The sequence below is a fragment of the Rutilus rutilus genome (assembly GCF_951802725.1).
Source record: "Rutilus rutilus genome assembly, chromosome: 1".
NCBI lineage: Eukaryota > Metazoa > Chordata > Actinopteri > Cypriniformes > Leuciscidae > Rutilus > Rutilus rutilus.
The window spans coordinates 40,805,060-40,819,899 of record NC_140209.1 but is presented as its reverse complement, the minus strand read 5'-3'; the positions used below and the strand labels follow the sequence as shown (position 1 = coordinate 40,819,899).

At 41.0% G+C, this 14,840-nt stretch overlaps 2 long non-coding RNA genes across 2 annotated transcripts; one reads left to right on the top strand and one right to left on the bottom strand.

The window, feature by feature from the left end:
- Nucleotides 1-2,801: 2,801 nt before the first annotated feature.
- On the top strand, nt 2,802-5,229 carry LOC311306976. The gene is made up of 3 exons (XR_014630238.1): nt 2,802-3,607; nt 3,689-3,800; nt 3,884-5,229. It is a non-coding gene; the product is annotated as an uncharacterized lncRNA (long non-coding RNA).
- On the bottom strand, nt 4,357-5,392 carry LOC311306979. Its single transcript, XR_014630239.1, has 2 exons — nt 5,228-5,392; nt 4,357-4,926 (listed from the first exon to the last, which is right to left on the bottom strand). It is a non-coding gene; the product is annotated as an uncharacterized lncRNA (long non-coding RNA).
- Between the last annotated feature and the right edge of the window lie 9,448 nt (nt 5,393-14,840).

The following is a 14,840-nucleotide window of genomic DNA, read 5'->3' as shown; positions in this document are numbered from 1 at the left end:
ACCATGAATAAATCTGGTTGTCAGCGTTTTAAAGAGCTCTTTTTACAATTATGTGAGAGTAAACATGAAGATAAAACTCTTATTAGTGTATTAGTAAACAATCCCTTATATAGAGTAGGGTTAGTCGAATAATTTTACATGTACTTACAAAGTTACTTCTAGTCAGTAGAATGTCTGTAGTGGGGACCATCACAACAAAGTGCTAGCGTTAAATACATCTCCATAACACGCATTGTATTTATCTTGCAATGTATACATGATAATTTGTTTTTACGTGCATATGATACACACTTTATAGCTTGTAATACGCACCTACCCCACACCACTAATCCTAGAAGAGTATAATATGCACGTACCCCACATCACTAATCCTACCCGAGGGGTTTACAGTGCGTATCGTATGCATGTAAAAACTAATTTTCACATATAAATTGCATGATAAATACAATGCGTGCTATAGAGACGCATTTCATGAGATCGGGTTGCATTAACAGAGTTAGTGTTAACATTATAAAATGTCCTACCTGCCTGTCAGAGTATGTGTTTTCATACCTCCGTGCACCGTGCTCACGCAGCCATCACACATCATTAGCATTTTCCATGAGGCTATATGCAGAGTTAGACAGACGTCAGTCACCTGACACCACAAACAAAGAGAAGCCACCTTTTACAGTTCCTCCTGAACCAAAACAACTAGCTAATGCTCCGTTCACACCATGTCGTAACTGTAATTTAGAGACGGCAACCCATGATATTCTGCCCGGAGCTGTTCGTGTCCTTAGACTCAGATTTATGTGTTTCTATGTCAACACTATCAACGCCAAAATGAATCTGCAGCAGTCAGGTGGTACAAGTAAGAGCTCTTTAAGTTGTTTACGTGAATTATTATTGTAATGTTATGTGCTTTTGAGACATGAAGTAATTTAATGGCATCTCTTATTTCACTTTGCTGAATCTGCTCTGGCTGTGCGCAACCTGCATGTTCATGTATTTTGGAGGAGGCATGGCTTTGGAGACGCTCTGAAGGGAGGGTGGGATCTCATGCTTTCAAAGCTAGCTTGCTATAATCCTCTAAATACAGCATGTTTTTGCTGGTGTCTTTGGTGATGGAGAACTGGCCCTGTAGAGACTGAGCAAAACTAGTGCCAGTGCCACCATCAATGCGGCCGATCTACCCTAGTCCTCTCCCTGGTTTCTGACGGATCCAGCTGTAGTAGTTGCCCATTGAGATTCCAGAGACACCGCAGGACAGAGTGACTGATTCTCCTGGTCTTTTCACCACAAAATCTGAGTAGGTCAATGACTGACCACTTACACCTGTAAAACAGAGACAATTAATGCTAGATGATTTAGAACAGGGGTGCCCAATCCTGCTCCTGCCGATCGACTGTCCTGCACTGTTCATAACTAACTTGTTCCCCTAAACTAGCTTCCTTCCTAAACTAGCTTCCTGCGCAGGAATAAATCGACAAACAGACCTGCAAATGTCCTTTAAATGCTTTAATCACGGCCAGGAGATCTTCCCGAGCAGTTCTCAGGGAATCTCTCCCAAGAAGCAAGGCCGGAGGTTCTCAGACAAATTCCATTGAGAATCCCACAGTACACAAGAATACAACAGTTTTATAGTATAGAGGTATGGCATAAATGTCATGCTGCATTACATAATTTCCCCACTATTTGATTGGTTCTTCATATGCAAACCCCTCTGTCACTAGGTAAAGCAAACTTTGTTTTAATGATGACTTAATTTTGTTAATCAAAAGATTCTAACAGACTGTCTAGTTTAGTTTTCCACTGGTTTCGTACAGTACATCCTGTTCAAATGTTAGATGTTAAATAAGGTTAGATGTTAGAAACATGGTTAGTTTAATATACAGTTTAATATTTCCACGACATGACAATCTACAGTGGAAAGATAAATTGTTTTTGGACATTCAGTAATTTCTAGGTTAGAATGAATGTTTGTTTTTTAGCATATTGCCGTTGTTGCTTCTCCTTTCTGGATTAGTATAACATTGGTATTAGTGTGTCAGTTGTGGGCAAAAGTAGTAGTTTCATGAACTGGTTGTGATTCCACATGTATCTCCCTTGTATGCTGAATTTGCAGTTTATCAGGATGTAGTTAAAGGTTGCTGGAGTTACAGGTGCACTTGGTGCATCATGGTGAATGTTAAGTTTAATTTTTTAATTATTTAAAAAATCATATCTTAATTGTGTGTATATATAAGCTCCATCTTGACAATACCCATGTAAAGGTAATGAAGTTTTGTGTTAGAAGGATTATTAGAAAAAAAGAATCCAGCACATTATTAATATAAGAGTGTAGGCTAGACTGAAAAAATATACTTCATACTGAGACATGGGAAACAGACTGTGGGAAATTGGTTTTTGTATTCAATATATGTACATTCAAAACACTTCATGTCACTTCAGAGGCTCTTCCACTTTTTCAGTGTAACCATGTCCACCTCATTTCTCATGATGTGTTTTTGTACAGCTGCCTGTATTAGTGTTTCCACAGTGTCTCTTGCACAGTAATACACTGCAGTGTCTTCAGTCTTCAGCTGATTCATGTGCAGATAGAAATTAGAGCTGTCCTTAGTTGCTGTGAACCTGCCCTGGACTGACTGAGCTGAGCTCTTAGAAGAATCTGAATAATAATAAATAATCCATTCCAGTCCTTTTCCAGGTGCCTGACGGATCCAGTGCATCTCAGTGCTACTAAGAGTGAATCCACTACATGCACAGGTCAGTTTGTGGGAACCACCTGGGGGATATTCCAGAAAGCAGGTTATGTGACATACCCGGGTAAGTTTAAGGGTAAGTTAGTATATAACCTTAACTTTCGGTTCCAAAAACGGAGGTAACTTTCTGGGTATGTATGTAACCATAGGAACTTACTCTCTGAAGATAACCTGCTCGGTAGCAGGTTATGTTCCAGGGTTAGTTTGTTTCAGAAGGTTACTGAGCATGGCGTGCCGTTTTAAAGACGATCCAGTGGATGTGGAAGCACAGATAATACAAATTATTTTCCGCCGTGAGAGGGTGATACGACCACGTATCAATGTGTTTTCGTATCCAAATGAATATTTGCGGGAGCGTTGCCGTTTTTCAAAAGAATAGTTAATTTATTAAACGAAGATAATGGAGTTAAATATTTAACTCCATTTATTTAACTTTTTTGCGACGGGGAGTTTTTTGTATACAATAGGTGATGCAGAGCATGTGGGAAAGGCAACTGTGTCTGTTCGTACAGTATGCATTGCACTCAAACGGTTCCTACACACTTTTGTGCAGTTCCCTGGCCATAAACCACTGAGGGTCATTAAAGAGGAATTCCACAGAGTGGCGGGTTTGTCCATTCTATGATATTCTATGAAAGACCATTTTAGTTACATAGCAGTAGCACTATACTTAATCTATTCATACTGTATACAGTGACAGTCACTCACAATAATTTAAAAAGTTTCTAATTATATAACTTTCAATTTCAGGGTTCCCAAATGTGATTGGGTGCATTGATGGAACCCACATTCCCATTAAAGCTCCTTCAGTCAATGAAGGAGACTATGGTAATGGGAAGTCAATCCATAGCATCAATGTGCAGGTGACAATAGATTTTTTGGGTGCTAAATGTTTGGGTGTTTAAACCATTAAATCACCCTCATTACTGGTCCCCACTAACTAGGTAATATGTGATGCAACCCACCTCATCACTAATGTTGAAGCCAAATGGCCAGGGTCTGTACATGATGCCAGAATGTTTAGGGAGTCATCACTGTGCCACAAATTTCAACAGGGTATGTTTTGCCTTACACAATTTTTTTTTTTTTTTTTTTTTAATGCAATTATACACTTTAACTACCTTTGTATGACACTTTAGTGGTTACTTGCTGGGGGACAGAGGGTACCCCTGTCTGCCCTATATGATGACACCCTACCCTGAACCTGAGCCTGGACCACAGGCACAATTCAACCTGGCCCACAGCAGAACATGGAACATAGGCATCCTGAAGGCAAGGTTTCAGTGCCTGCATGGGCTCAGGGTCAGCCCAGAAAGGTCATGTGACATCACAGCTGCTTGTGTTGTTCTTCACAACATTGCCACACTGAGAGGTGAGAGGGCCCCCCCTTCTCTTGAAGATGGCCAAGAGAAACCCCCAGTGAACCCAGTAGACCAAAGAGATGGCAGGGTGGTACGAGACATGATTTGCCAAAATCACTTTAATTAAAACCAGTTAACAGTCAAGTGTTGTTCATTGTTTCTTTATTTCCAGTAACAAAAGACATTTGTATTTATTGCTTTAGATTTCATTCATCAACCAATGACAGATTACTGTTCACATACTTTTTCCCACCTTAAGCTGGTGCTCCAGCAATTCAAGTCTGGCCTTTTTTAGGTTAAGCCTTTTCTCCTCCATTTGAAGCTGTATAAGGTCCATCTCCATGTCACTTTTTCTGATTTGCTTTTGAAGGTGGACCTTATACAGCTCTTTGGCAGGCAACTAGAAAGACAGAATAATTAAACATGACTGATAAAGTCTGTAATACAAACACAGACCAAATATTTAAATGAGGAAGGAGAACTGCAGAACATTTCTTACACTGCTAAGATTCTGTGTGGAGGTAGATGGACCCTCATCTGTATTAAAATCTCCTGCCATATTCTGTAAAATGACAATGACAATTTATTTATTCTCTTATGCAAAAAAGGGGGAATTCATTCTATGCATCATACCTCTATGGGCCTCCCCACATTTTCTGTTTCTGTCACAGCAGAAGTGGTCTCTTCATCTTCAGCCTTCAGTGAAAATAAGGAAGGATGCTTGGTCTAGCAAACAGAAACCTAAAGACAATAATCACTTACAACTGTGACAGAGTGTGGTGTTGCAGGAGGATCCAATAATACAATGTGGCCATCAGCAACTGCAAGATAATTAAACCAATAAGATAATCATGCATATTCAATACTCAATGTATATTCTTAAACAAATACAACTAATAAAGAAGGACATTAGGAACATCTAAGAGTACTAGTAATAAGATTACAGTACACAGCATATGCAGTCAAAGCAGCATGCATACTGCACAAGTGAATCAATGACTGTAAAATGCATTCAAAATGCCTATTTAAAATGGTGACAATGTTGATGATTTTCTTTATTAAAACACTGACAAAAACAGTGAAAACATCAATAAATCATAAGTATTAATATGGTACACCTACATTTTACTAAGCCACTTGTCTTGGTAGCTGAGTCCGATGAACTGCCCCTGGAATCCCATCAACCACAGGTCGCCCTTTATTAAGGGACAGTGCCAGCTCCTCAGCTAGGGTGAGGGAAGGTGGAGGTAGACCCCCACCTGTTTTACGGGCCTCAGCCTTCTTTCTATTGGCTACATAGAAAACTAAATTAGATGGCGTCAGTAACAAGTTTAGAAAATATTACCTTGCTGGAGAATGTTTTTGTGTTTCATTTTGACTTGGCTCACACTTCTTCTGGCTCCAGAAGGATTACACCTGATAAAACAAGAAGCCAACATATTACTAGCCAATTATGTGCATTACTACTGTAATATTAAGAAATGTATGGAGGCCAACAAGTAAATACTTGTCTATTTTTACTACATGCCCCAAATAATTTTTGCGTCACAATGAAAGGGGAAAATAGCCCATTTATAATTTTATAAACTCGTGCATTTACTCAGTCCGTTATTTTTTGCCAAGCCAACTCTCTTTCTTTTGCTGATGCAGCAGTATTGTTTTTTTTGTTTTTTTTTGTTTAATGGGCTTATAGTCTTCATAAGCAAGCATTAAAACCTCCAACTCAGTTTCAGCGAAGTATGTAGCTCGCTTTTTTTCTCCCTGGGTTTCCATGGTGACTCCTGAAATCGGCGATCCATTGAAAATGTCTTTATGTACTCACCGTATGCGCGCATTAACTCTGGGTAACCAGTAGGAGGTTGATTAAACTAACTCTTCTCAGGTGTTTTGGAACCGACATACTCATGGTATGCGGGTTTGGGGTAAATCAACCCAGAGGTTATGATTTACCAAATGGTAAGTTAACCAAGCTTTCTGGAATACCCCCCTGGAGCCAACTACTGACTGTTCAGACTGTGTGAGCACAACCTGAGAGTCAATGCCTGTGGATAAACAGAAAAAAAATGTACAAATAATTAGGATCATGTATGTATTTACAATAAGAAAAGAGTTTATTTTGTTCAGGGAATATACTTACCAGACACTGCGGCCAGCAACAGCAACAGATACAAAGTGAACATGATTTATATCAAGGCTGAACTAGTGATGAGTTCTCCAGTCAACAGTGCAGTTGTTTAAATATGAAACAGACATCAGATAATTTGCATAGAAACCCCGAATTAGCAAAAAACTAGATCTTGTGGCCATAAAGGTTCATTTCATGAACAATAGTGCCACATCTTGATACAGATATAACAATGTCCTTCTGCAGCATGAATAAATGTGATTATTTTCAAAGCAGGCAGGAGCATGCAGCCTCATCTGAGTTCTATTAAAAACAGATGTGATGTTGTGTTATGTTTATGTGAAAGTGAATAAAGGACTGTAGCGAAGTTGTAGAGTTCAGTGTGCAGTAGTTGAATGTGTACAGGCAAACAGATCAGCCCTTTTCCACCATTGAGCCGTTGTTCTCATGTCTTGTATAGCACAAATAGTGGATCAGACACCTATGAAATCAAAGGTGATATTGCGTGTGTCCAGCCCAAGGCGTCATATACTGACGCTTTTGACATTTCGTCTACATCCAACACACATGGCACCCTTTAGCGTCAATATGAGACGCAGATAGATATGGGCCAGAAGGCGCCTCCTAGCGGTCTAACCCTAACCCTACCCCAGACCTAAACTTACCCATAACCGAACAAAGCTCTCTGCGTCTCATATTGACGCTAAAGGGTGCCATGTGCGTTGGATGTACGAAATGTCAAAAGCGTCAGTATATGACGCCCTAGGATGAGAATGCGTTGGTGTGTCAGGGTGTGGTGTAGGTTGAAGAAGACGACAATGAAAGCAGAAAGCTCCAATGCAAAGTTTTACTTACAAATATAACAGGTTACAAACAGGCAGGTAGGTAGGATACACTCACACCAAATACAACGTGACTCAAACATAACTATGACTAGATGTTAGAACGGACAAAGACTGACTGAACAGAGGGAACTAAATACAGACACTGATTAACAGAACACAGGTGATGAAGGTGATTGACAAGACACAGGTGATGAAGATGAACTAATGATAACAGAGAAGACAAGTCCAATGGAAAAACAAACTAAACAGAACACAACAGTGACAGCGTGATTCACACTCATGTGCTTTGTTGTTAATACATTGGATATTATTTAAATTCTGTTGCTTTTATATGAAAATAAATAAAACAAGACACCCAAAAGTACTGCCTTGACACCAACAGATTGAAAAACAGTTCAACATTAACATTTAAATCAGTGCACATGAATAAGTCTGATTGTCAACAGGTTTTCAGAAGCTCTTCTTACATTTTGTGAGAGCAAACACAAAGATAAAACACAGTTTAGACACAATATCCATTACCATGTTATGTAATAAGTAAACTGATGCAGGAAAGTCATAAATGAGTAAATGAATAGTCTGTTAATGAATACAGTGGGGCTTAAAAAGGAGGACAAGTTTGCATAGGCTGCCCTCTAAAGGTTTCTATTTTCTGTAACCTTAATAACCTCTGTAACCCTGTCTGCCTTTCAACATATTTTTATTCTTATTTACTAGTTAAGAGACATAGTAGCTAATTATGAATTTTTACAAAAATGTTTATATATCATTTCCTAAAGCTTCTTTACTACTTGTTGCATGATTTCTGAAAACCTGTCCAAAAGATCAGCATTTATTAAAGATATTCATTAATATGAATGTAACATTTAACTTTCCAGTTGTTAAAAAAAAAAAATCACACATTGGAATGCCGTAGAACTCAGCTGCATTTTAATTTGTGAATGTTTTTTGTTTTGTTGTTGTTGTTGTTTTGTTGTTGCATGAATTCGGGTATGCTTATAATGCTTGTTGTTCATTTAGAAAGACCTCCATGAAGAAGTAGTTACGGATTTAAATCAAGATTTTAATGAAGTAAAAATCAATAAAGTGGCTTGTTACAAAAGTATCAAGTGCTCTTGAGCCCTCAGAGACATGAGTAGTTTTTGTGCAGCCCTGCAGTCTTTTGTCTTACTGTGACTGTCTTGCACAGTAATAAACAGCTGTGTCTTCAGTCTTCAGGCTTTTCACCTCTAAATACAGCATGTTTTTGCTGGTGTCTTTGGTGATGGAGAACTGGCCCTGTAGAGACTGAGCAAAACTAGTGCCTGTGCCACCGTCAATCCCCCCGATCCACTCCAGTCCTCTCCCTGGTTTCTGACGGATCCAGTGCATCCAGTAGCTGCTCATTGAGAATCCAGAGACACCGCAGGACAGAGTGACTGATTCTCCTGGTCTTTTCACCACAGAATCTGAGGAGGTCAAAGACTGACCACTAACACCTGAAATACAGAGGAAAAATCATGTTAGATGATTTAGAACAATGAAATAATAATCTTCTACAAATGGGAGTTTCTCACATGCAATAATCATCAGTAGGAGTCCATATAGTAGCATCTCCATTACAACAGAAAAAAGCCAGTTAAACAGTTATAGGTTACACTGCAGCTGTTTTAGTCACTGAACACATGCACTGACTGAAAGTTCAGCTTATAACACACTTTCAGGAGTCGGGGAGACGTTGACCCTTCCCACAAAATCATTTGCATCTTTGGAGGTTTGCAGACTAACACTGTAGTTTAATGCAGTAATCTGCAAATTATCACAGTAGACAAGGGAAAAAAACCTTGACCAACATTTTGATAAGTGAGAAAAGATATATTACTTTATCAGTGTACACCTTTGTTCTATAATTTATTCATGGTTTGTTATTTGTTATTGAGTCAATGTTTCAGAGATCTTTGTTCTATAATTTATTCAGAGCACCAAAGCATCTACCGTGGAAAGATGCATATTTGGAAATCCACCAGCACTGCCCAGTGACGGGGCATTTTTTTGTCTAATTTCTAAACTAATTTCTAGTTTAGAATTAATATTTGTTTTTTTAGTATATTGTTGTTGTTCCCTCTCCTTTCTGGATTAGTGTGTCAGTTTTGGGCATAAGTCAGTTTCAGTAACTGGTTGTGATTCCACATGAATCTGCCTTGAATGCCGAATTTGTAGTTTATTAGGATGTATTCCACTTTGGTGAAAATCAAGTTTTCAATGTTGTTTATATGTCTATGTGTTTTTATTAAAAAATGTTATATGCTTTAAGACAAACCATGTGCAAATTCATGTCAACACCATTGCTGAGTAGTCTTACGGGGTTGGAACAACATGAGGGTGAGTAATTACTGACAGAATTTTCATTTTTGGGTGAACTAACCCTTTAATATTAACGTTTTTTGTATTTAATACATTCAAAACACTTCAGACAGGCCTTATGTCACTTCAGAGGCTCTTCCCTTTTTTCAGTGTTACTCAGCCATGTCCACCTCATTTCTCATGAGTTTTTGTACAGCTGCCTGTATTAGTGTTTCCACAGTGTGTCTTGCACAGTAATACACTGCAGTGTCTTCAGTCTTCAGCTGATTCATGTGCAGATAGAAATTAGAGCTGTCCTTAGTTGCTGTGAACCTGCCCTGGACTGACTGAGCTGAGCTCTTAACAGAATCTGAATAATAATAAATAATCCATTCCAGTCCTTTTCCAGGTGCCTGACGGATCCAGTGCATGTAATAGTCACTAACAGTAAACCCACTACATGCACAGGTCAGTTTGTGGGAACCACCTGGAGCCACAACTACTGACTGTTCAGACTGTGTGAGCACAACCTGAGAATCAATACCTGTGGATAAACAAACAAATGTACAAATAATTAGGATCATGTATTTATATTTACAATAAGAAAAGAGTTTATTTTGTTCAGGGAATATACTTACCAGACACTGCGGCCAGCAACAGCAACAGATACAAAGTGAACATGATTTGTATCAAGGCTGAACTAGTGATGAGTTCTCCAGTCAACAGTGCAGTTGTTTAAATATGAAACAGACATCAGATAATTTGCATAGAAATCCTGATAGCAAATACTGTAGTTTGTGGAGCTTGAGTCCATTGAGGTTCATTTTAAGGGCAATAGTACCACCTCTTGATATAATTTTTATTTTATTTTTCCGTTACAGCTGGCACGAGCATGTGACTTAATCTGAGTTTCTTCAAACAGATAAACAGTGACGTGTCCTGGTGAGAGTGGGTACAGGACTGTTTTAGGAATGGGCAGAGTCCCATTACTACAGCTGTGTCTTTAGCCTCTGCAATGTTGTGTTGTAAAGACATGTTAAAAACATCACCAAACAACAGAATAACTTAAGCTTCAAGAACTCAAATCTTTGTATTTCGAACTCTATTATTTATTTGTTTAGTTGTTTGATAGTATTATTCTGCTATCTTTAAATTATTTTAAATTAAAAACAAATAAATTAATAATTAACATGGTTTGGTGTCATATTCGTGTGTGTGTGTGTGTAATCATTTTGTTTTTCTTTTTTAATAATAAAGAAATGATTTTATTTAATTAATTAAAACAATTATTTCCACAGTTTGTTTTCAATAGTAATGATAAAGAGTTCTTAACGTGTCTGATGATTAAGGTTTTACCATGGCATTCAACTTCCAATCTAGTCATGCATGTTAAGTGTTAAGTGACTGCATGAGCATTAAACTGGTATTAATCACAGTGCCTGCATACCGAACACAATAATACACAGCCGTGTCCTCAAATTGCAGATTTTGTCCTTTAAGATATACTGTGCTTGTAGATGTGTCTCTGGAGATGGTGAACTTATTTTTCAGTGAGTCCTTGTAGTCTATGCTACCACCAGCATGGATCATGCCAATGAACTCGAGGTTCTTCCCCTGAGCTTGTCTAATCCAGGAAAGTGCCTTGGAGCCATCACTGAGAGCATAACCTGATACTTTACAGGACATGGTAAAAAATTCTCCAGGTTTTACCGAAAGTGAGCTTGGTTGGTTGTGCTCCACAGTGCTGCACACATCTGCAAATTAAGCACAAATAACGTCATTTTGAAATGGACTTTTTGTGGTTATTATGGTTGTATCAATGTTGAACAGTTTAATGCTGCTCTAAAAACCTTGAAGAATTTTACTCACAAGGCATGGCAGACATTAGGAGTACAGACAGATAAAACATGATTTTATGAGTGGTTCTTCTTCTCTGCTTTGTGGGAGCACAAGAAATATTCACAGCCAAGGATGGGCTGGGTATATAAATACTGGAGAATTTGCATTGAGTATTGGAGACAGTTCCACCATGGGTGTACAGGGTGAATATTAAAGGGATAGTTCACCAAAAAAAAAAAAAAAACATTCTGTCATCATTTACTCACTCTCATATAATTTAATCTAATTTAATAATTTAAGCGCAGATATGAGATTTTTCTCGTGAGTGTTTTTTGTGTGGTGCCATATGAATGATCCTGTGTCTCCTCACATAGGATGTAATTCACTGGGAGCTGGTCTTAATCTATAGCCATGTAAAAAACATGGAGAGCGGCTGCAGGAGGTGCACTTAGGGCGCACCGTTAGATCGCCACTAACAGATGTGCGGAGGGGATTTGGTATTAATATACCATGGCTGGGTTTTGTTGGCGAACTGCGTGACACGGTTTCGGTTCACAGCAGCATTAAGACGATGGAAGGGGCACGTTCCTTTAGTATTTCATAACTTTGGCATGATTCTTTTCATCTCATGTATTATTCATTAGTATGTATGAAAGAATGTCAGAAAGCATTGCGTCTCATGAACTGTGTGGTGGAATTACATTCACAGCTCAGAGTAACAGGTTAAGTGATTCAGCCTTTTATTTCAAATGGTTGAATATACATTGAAGTTGTGAAGAAAATGTAAAATAGCATTACTTACACAAAGTCAAACAATTATAAGCCCCTTTCACACAGAGATTCCGGAAAATACACGGATAAAGTGACCCGGGATTTGACCCGGGTTCATTTGATTTTGATTCATTCACACTGCCAGTGATTTTCCGGAATCAGAGTTTGACAGAGAACATAGTTCACACACAACCCGTAAAAATCCCGTAAAGACACGTGACATCGATGTGACTTGTAATGTCTCAGCAGCGTCTTAAGTTTGCTTATGAGCTGCGATTTCTCTCTCTCTCGAGAATCCACGCTTGTGCATTTTTTCTTCTATGATTCGATCATAAACTTTCGCATTACGTACCGTTTCACAGCTGGCGAACGATACTGGCTTCAGCGTCATCACTACGACACGGCATTATTACGGCTTTTGTTCACACAGCGCGCGTTCCGGGACTGAACACTGCAATGTTACTAGGTCCCCAACCCGGCATCGATGCCGGCATCAATCCCGGGTCGTGTTTGCGTTCACACAGAAGGCGTTCTGCCAATTTCCCGGCAATTTCCCGGGATCATCGCACTGTGTGAAAGGGGCTATAATAGACAGGGTCAATTTTCACAAAATCAGAACCCTGAAGGCATTTTGTGATTATTTATAATATACAACATTTCTAGGGGTATTAAGGGGTGCTGAATCCAAATCTGCTGTATATGAAGCTCAAAAATGTCCCAAAATGCCTCAAAATGAAGAAATTCAAAATGGCCGCCACCGCCAGGCTAAAATCAATTTTTCCGTATATCTTTTTGACTAAACAAGGTACAAACATGAAATAAATGTGCTTTTGTAAGTTCCCTTATCGAGTCGGTCTCTCGACATTACGTATGAGGGAAATCCATTTTCCTCGAATTTTGAAGTCTGATTTGAATAACTCTTTTGCTTGCAAATAGCCAATGGCGATCCCGCCCTCACCTGATTGGCTGACAGCTCCCAATATAGGTGACGGCGGGCGCCAAAACCCTCAGAATCTTTTTTCTTCACTCGAGTCTGGTTTCACCGTTGATGTACGCATTAGAGCGGAATATAGTAAGGAGTTTTCCCCTCTCGCGTTCCGGTGGATTATATCATCATGTCTCTTTGCCGCATGTGTGGTGGACCCATCGAATTCCCAGACGCACACGAGGAGCTGAAGAAGCGCGGGACATGATCTCGTTTGGATACGACAGTGACGACGCCATGTCTACCAGTGCCTCCGACCCGGGAGCGTGGTCCGAGTCCCCGTCTGAAGGCGCCCCCGCCTCCTTGGATGCAGAGCTTATGGCCATTCTCACGGAGGCTGTGGCGGATATGGAGCTGGAGTGGACAGCTCCCAAGGAGCTACCGTCTAAGAGATGGATGGACGGTTCCTTCCTCGGCGCGGGCCGTCAGGCTGAAAGCCCACGGAGACCTGCACCCTTTTTCGCGGAGGTCCACGAGGAGCTCACCAGGTCATGGCGCTCCCCTTTCTCAGCCCGAGCCCATGCACAAGGTACCCAGCTGCTCACGACAGTAGAAGGGGTGGAGAAATTGGGGTATGCGCGATTGCCTCCCGTCGAGGATGCCATCGCGGCCCATCTGGCGTCTTCTCCCGGCTGGAAGACCGCCCAACTGCCTTCTAGGCCATGTCGAGCTACTGCACACATCGCCGAGAAAGCATACACTTCAGCTGGACATGCAGCATCTGCCCTCCACACGATGGCAATCCTACAGGTTTACCAACAAGACTCCTAGGGTCCCTGGATGAGGGAAGCCCGGACCCGGAGTTGCACAGGAAACTGCGCACGGCGGCGGATCTCGCTCTGGCGGCGTCTAAAAAGATCGCCCAGGGAATCGGCCGCAATATGGGCAGTCTTGTGGCCCTGCATCGCCATCTGTGGCTGACTTTCTTCCTCCCTACACTATTACCCGCGTCATAAGCGAAACCTCTCCCCCGGGGGACGTTTCGCAGAGTGGAAGCTCGGGGAAACCCGAGGAGGTGGCTATTTATGTCCCCGTGCGAAACGCCGCGGACGAGTCACCTGTCATTCATGTAGCGGTCAATGCTTCCCCGGTGGCTGGCGCTCAGCCCCCGCCGCAGCATGCGTTAAAGCCCCCCTTATCGAGCCACCTGAGCGCGTGGTCGGCGCTCCCGACGGCATTATATTGGGTGTTAAACACAATAAAACGCGGCTACTCCAATTCGCTCGCAGACCACCCCGCTTCGGCGGTGTGATTATGACAGAGGTGTCAGAACAGAGTGCCCCGCTACTTCGGGCAGAAATCTCTTCTCTCTTGGCCAAACAAGCAGTAGAGATAGTACCCGAAGAGCAGAGAAATTCCGGTTTCTACAGCCGTTATTTTCTAGTGCCGAAGAAGGACGGAGGGATGCGCCCCATCTTAGATCTGAGATTACTGAACAAAGCGCTCGCGAAACGCGCGTTCAAAATGATAACTGTGAAGCAGATCCTCGCGCACATTCAGCCCGACGATTACTTCATTGCAGTGGATCTGAAGGATGCATACTTCCACATTCAGATAGCCCCGCATCACAGGCGCTTCCTCCGTTTTGCATTCGAAGGTGTGGCATACCAGTTCAAAGTGTTGCCATTCGGGCTGGCGCTCGCCCCCCGTGTATTTACAATGTGCATGAATACAGCGCTTGCTCCCCTGAAGCTCAGTGGAATGCGCATTCTGAAATATCTCGACGACTGGTTAGTCATCGCGCGGTCGGAGTGTGTTCTCGAGGAACACAAACGCAGACTCCTCGCCCACCTGGCAGGTTTGGGACTGTCTGTGAACATGCAGAAGAGCGTGCTTCAACCGTGCCAG